This window comes from Crocodylus siamensis, chromosome 2 (assembly GCF_052110815.1).
Source record: "Crocodylus siamensis isolate JL-2025a chromosome 2, ASM5211081v1, whole genome shotgun sequence".
Taxonomy (NCBI): Eukaryota; Metazoa; Chordata; order Crocodylia; family Crocodylidae; genus Crocodylus; species Crocodylus siamensis.
Genome location: NC_143396.1, coordinates 204,685,461 through 204,691,460, shown reverse-complemented (window position 1 = coordinate 204,691,460; position 6,000 = coordinate 204,685,461).

Sequence of the window (6,000 nt, the reverse complement as noted above, 5' to 3'; positions counted from 1 at the left end):
CCTAAGCACTCCTTTTTCCTGTACCAGGGGTGGTAGACATAGAGATATAGTCATATCTATGGGTCTATGCTGGGTCCAGTGGTAAGCTAATGAAAGGTTTTATTTAATTTTTGCAGCTGAGAGTCTGGAGAATCTGCCCGACAAGTTTTTTCTGCAGTTTTCTAGTTTGGATGCCACTTGGGTGTGGGGCACAGAGGGAGTTTCACTGCTACACCAACTATTATGTACCATTTGGGGCAATGCCAGAGCAGTTTTTAAGCCCCAAACATGGGCTTCTGCATACTCTTTGTCCTGTCACTTATTTTTGCAACATTCAAAATTTCCAGCAAGGATCTTTACTTCTGACCCACAAATCATTCTTGTTGCAACATCTGGAAAAAAAAGATAACCCTTGAAGCCAGCAAGCAATCATAGTTTATAAAAAAGATTGCATGACATATTTGCATGTAATAGTAGGGAGACTTGGTCACCCAAGAGGTCCCTTCCAGTCCTATGCTCCTTGTCACAAAGCATTCAAAAAGGTAACTTTTGAAGACATTGTCTTGTCTTTGAACTTTGTTGAACAGAGGGAAATTTCAAGGTTTCAAGTTTTGACTCCCTACATACTCTATAAAGCAAGCACTCGATAAGAAAACAATAAAAGAATGTATACATCCTAAATTACTGTCATTGCTGGTAGTAAATTGCAAAAGTCTGCCTGGGGGTGTTATTGTGCAAAAACAATTTAATGTCAGACAATGGCACCTCAAGACAAACTGAACCACAGAGTAATTTCACAATGTCCACAGCACCCTCATTTCACAAGAAGGGGGCAGTCATCTGAAGGAACAGAAACTCACACAGCAAGTAAGAGTATGGAAACGCTTTTGGCCAGGAGCCATCAAATGTTCTCTTTGTTTACAGAATCGCTTAGAGTGGCGTCATAGTCCATGATAGACAGAGGCTTATGAGTACTAAACCAATACAAATTACTACTGTTACTATTGGATAAAGTAATACATAACATTTTATGAGTTATAATCAATGTAGCTGATGTTTAATTATATAATCTATCTCTAACATACACAGACAGTCTAATAGTCATAGGTTAGGATCAGTTTCTTTTGTTAGGAATTTGAAAGACTTTGATCCAGGTCTGAGGCCTTTAAAAACAATTAAAAATAAAAAGGAGCACCTATTTTTACTCTGGAAAGTGTGAAAAAAGCTGGGTTGTTATTATTATTAACTTAAAAATGACCTTAAATATAATGTTTAGACATAAGGGGACAATGTTAAGCAGTGCCCACCTCAAATTTGACCTGTTAGAACATGGTGAGTAATATTTTCTTCATGCTGTATATCAGTCTGTGATTCTTCCAACACTACCATTTTGTAGGATACACAAAACAATCAGCGAGCTCCCCCTGCTGATTCTGCAGTAGCATTAAGCAAAAAAAAACCCCAAATATTTTCTTCACAGAGATGGTAGACGTGATCAGTGATGCCACTACCAAAACAAAATAATAAAACAAAACCTTTTCATTTTAACATGATTAGGAACAAAGGCTTGATTCATAAAGGCTTCCATTTGAAAACACTGGAATTCAATTGTTTAGATATAAAAACAACAACATTCACAAATAGTGCGACCGTCTCTCTGGGAAACCTGGGTTTAATTCTCAACCCCACCTATGTTGCTTAAGGCAAGTCTTCTACTGTCTCTATACCTTCCTGGTAAGTTCATGGGATGGATATTATCTCTTCCTGTGTCCTTGTACAATAACTGGTACATTGTCACCTCAGTTTGGTTGGGGACTCTAGACATTTACTGTAACATAAATAGAAGTGTTTGTGTATATAATTTAGTTTTGATCACTATAGACATGCTATTGCCTATACCAAAAAGATAGCCCTCTAGAGATTAGAGCTATGTATATCACAGAATCTCCACCCACTGCTGACTCACTTCCTTTGTAGCATATTGTAAGGATGCAGTGGACATTATAGGCCCACAATTTATCTTATATCTCCTGAACTCCATTCTGGACTCTACCTGCACTCTTCCTGGACTCTGTTCCTTCTCTTCCTTTGCTTACCTGAAGAGTGTAAGGAAAGACTTTTTAGAGCGCACTGATTTGTAAAGAGTAAAGCAAGATGTCTCATTATAGGGGGGAGAAAAGATATGTTGCAGTTGTACTGAGTACAAAGGCAATCGTTCATTCAGACTGCTGTTTAGATCCTAATAGTTACCCTCTCCAGTTTCCAAATTAAACTTAATGTGAGCTACCCAGTGCCATGATAAAAGGTTTCCATAAATTCTGAACTAGATTCAGCAGTCAGGGAAAGGACAGTTAACTGCACTACACAAAACAGGATTGAATATCTCGAAATGCTGGCAAAAGTAATCAAAACTTCATAGAAGTAGTGCAGAGACAAATCTTGCTCCTGACTGCAGCATCTGGGAAACCCAGATGTATGACCCAGATGTATGACCAACACCTAGAGAGTTAATGTTTGGTAAATAGGCCTCTATATCACTTTTATCTCTTAGCTGGAGGTTACAGTGGAGAAGTCTATGTTCACAATCACCCTTAATGTTGGCCCTTTGTTTCTACTATGGGAATAAAATGAAAAAAACCCCGATAAGGATGAAACTGAGTATATGGGCAATCATGTAAGTTGAGACTGTAAAATAGTTCTATCAGGTATCCTCAAAAGTATCTCAATTATTTGTTACATAATGCACTCAGTAAAACTGAGGTTTAAGCAAAGGAAAGGTTTACATTCTAGCAGGATTGCTTTGACTTACAAGGAAAAAAAATCAAACAAATGCCAACAAATTGTTTAATGTCAATACTTCTGGCTCCCCTTCCACAGCAACATAAAAATATGAGTCTTGCTTCCAAAAATGACATCTGTCAGAAACAGAGCAAGAAAAACAATCTGAGTTGGGAATGGATGAAAAGAACATTTAATAACTAAGAGGAGACCATGAAATTCATTTAATACATGCTCTTAATAGATTGATTTACACAACAAAAACTTCTCTTCCCTGTGTTTACAGGAAAGGAAAGGAAGTTACTGAGCTAATCTCTGGAAGAGCTAAACCAGAATTGCTGGCTGTAGCAAACTGGACCCTTTCTATTCTAACCACAGGTTGCATGAGTAACATTTTTTTGGTGCACAAATAGTTAGCAGTCTGGGGACATCAGGTTGCTGCATTTATTGTTGTCATCATTTAAGTGTATAACTAAAGTCAGTAGCTGAGAACTGTGAATTAAAAAAAAATGACTGGAACAGAACATGTTAAGGCATACAGCCTGTATCAAACAGCTCTTCCAGATTAGAATCTGCTCCTGCAGGCAGACAGCCAGAGACTGAGTGTGAGCAGCAGCCATTTAGACTCACAGATTAGCATTTGGAATTTCACTTGAGAAGGAACAGGCTGAAGGCCACCAAATTAACAGTTTCACCATTATTGGTACTCTGAGATTTATTGCTCACCTTTCAAGTTGAAAACATTCCTTAGTGCAATTTCTCAGGAGTGTTTTATTTATTAGTCTGTATTGAGCTGGACCATTTGACAGCTTGCATGTCACATCTGAATAACAAAATCTGGCATAGGAAGAGATCAGGTGACCTCTGCTGACTGTTATGTAGAAAATTAATTTGATTTTAGCACAAGGCACTTTGTTTTCATTGTTAAAAAAATACAAATATTAATTTATTGTATGAGTTGCAACCAGATGCATAGTATGCATGAAAGAGACTGTCTTGAGCTGGTGCTACAACCTATACTCATGCAAATACTCTTCACTCTCTCTAATAGGCTGATGTATTTCAGTAAGCCTACTTTTATGCTAACTTGTATACATTACTCATGTAAATAAATTCATGTGAATAGGATGAAAGGTTAAATCTCTCAGAATGGTATATTGACATAGGATGGGGTTCAGTTAAACTTACTTGAAGTTAATGGGTGGTAGCCACCCCACCTTTCTTTCAAGATTTATATAGAGACGCTATAATGTAACCACACACCTGAAATGAGGGGGACACTACTTGAGACACAAACATGTTGCAAGTTATACGGAGCTGAACTGGATGGCCCCTAGTTTTCATGGAACTAATACAGGTAATGCAAAGGCTGGGGCCTGATTGGATTCACACTGTGCTTTCTGAAAGTCTCAGAAAAAGATAAGAGAAGCTGAGAGAAACGGCAACAGGAATGCATCAGAATCAATCAGAGAAGCATTGGTAATATGGCTTTGATACTGACTCAAAAAAGCTGGGTTGCTTGATTCCTTCTGCATTCAGATAAACAGAACTTTGTACATTCTTTGGTAATAAATAGGATTGCATCCACAATTCTTGACTCAGTCACCACTTTCTTGTCCCATCTGAAATAAGCTATAAGATCCCAAGTGTCAGCTACCTCTTTGGATCTAATGAAATTAAGCTGATGTAAGAATGGCATCTGGTTTCAAAGGGAAGAAATTATAGATTGATATTCCTATCTAATCAAGATGGAATAACTAATGGAGGATTTTGAAGAACACAAGGATAGCAAACAGGATTTTAAATAAGGCCTAAAACAAGAGCTGTAGATTTTGAAAAATTAAAATGAAGATCCAAAATAAGAAATGATGGCTTCAGAGGGGACTTAAAGCAGCATCCTGAAGTTTCCCAGGAAAGGCTGATAGACAATGTGGAGGTAGAAATGCAGTTTGTGAGCACAGCAGTTTCAAAACCATTCAGATTCAGAAAGTTCAGCTGCAACACACCTAGCTTTGAATGATGATATAAATCAGTGAGGTGAACAGGAATCTGACTGCTGTGCACTACAAGGTTTTCCTCCAGGTAGGGAGGCCAGGAAGGCTTTGACCAGCTTCGACCTTGCTAACAGATGAAATTCAATAAGAACTTACAGAAGTAAAAAAAAAAATCATCTTGAAAAGAAAGTTGAAGGCCACAGAATACAATGGAAGTCCCCCCAGGTAATATGGAATTGAGCCAGTTAAATTTGGGTATGATTTTTCCATAAGTTGCCCACAGGTGGGAAGGAAGGAAGGGAGGAAAAAAAGGGAAAAGGTCCGATTGTCCAGCTCTGTGAAAATACTGATTCTAAGATGAAAACTCCCAGGGAATATTACTTGGCATAGTTCAGCATGACACTACAAATGAATGCCTGGGGTGATGGACAGACAAGGGGGGGCTGGACGTAAAATAAAATTTTAGTACCCAGTTTTTGGGCAGCCTGGGTTTTACAGTGCTGCTCAACTTATGTGTAGTAAATATTCAGATTTGCAGCTGTCTAGAAAACAGGTGAGAGCTGGAAGGAAGTAGAAAAAAGAGACATAACCTGAACTGGCAAAGGGCCTGTGTAGACTTTTGTTTCCTGTGAAAACATCTACCCAAAAAGGGACTTTGAGGACCAATTATCAGATGTACAACTGGAATTGCATTTGCAGATCAAGATCAGAGAAGGAAGGCAAATTTCAGTCTGCGAGACTGTGTAATTTGCCATGGTTTATTTAGAGAAGTCCATGAGAAAAGGAAGCAACTTCTACTGAGGAGAGTGGAAGTTAAGTACCATAAACCAACCTGTGCAGTTCTATGTCCAATATCCAATATATATGATGAGAAAGAGAATTCTAATCTGGTATGTGACATTTCAGTACAATTAAAGAAAATGATATATTCAGGGTCTACAAGGCAAAATTGGCCTCAATGCAAAAATTATGAAAAGCAATCCATTTAAATGCTGGCACATTAAAAGACTTGCCCACAAAATGGATTATTGTAAATAAAATGCTGACCAAGACAGAACATCATAAATGCTTAATGTAAGCCCCTCTGCTGGCTGGGGAAAACAGGGGCATGCCATCCTAATGAAACAAAGCTGAAAGGTACAAAATAGGTCCCAGAATTTTAATTAAACAATACCAATGACAACAGGCAATGGAACGAAATACAGGCTCTCCAGAATGTTTTGCTTCATTTAAACAAACAGCAATCCAT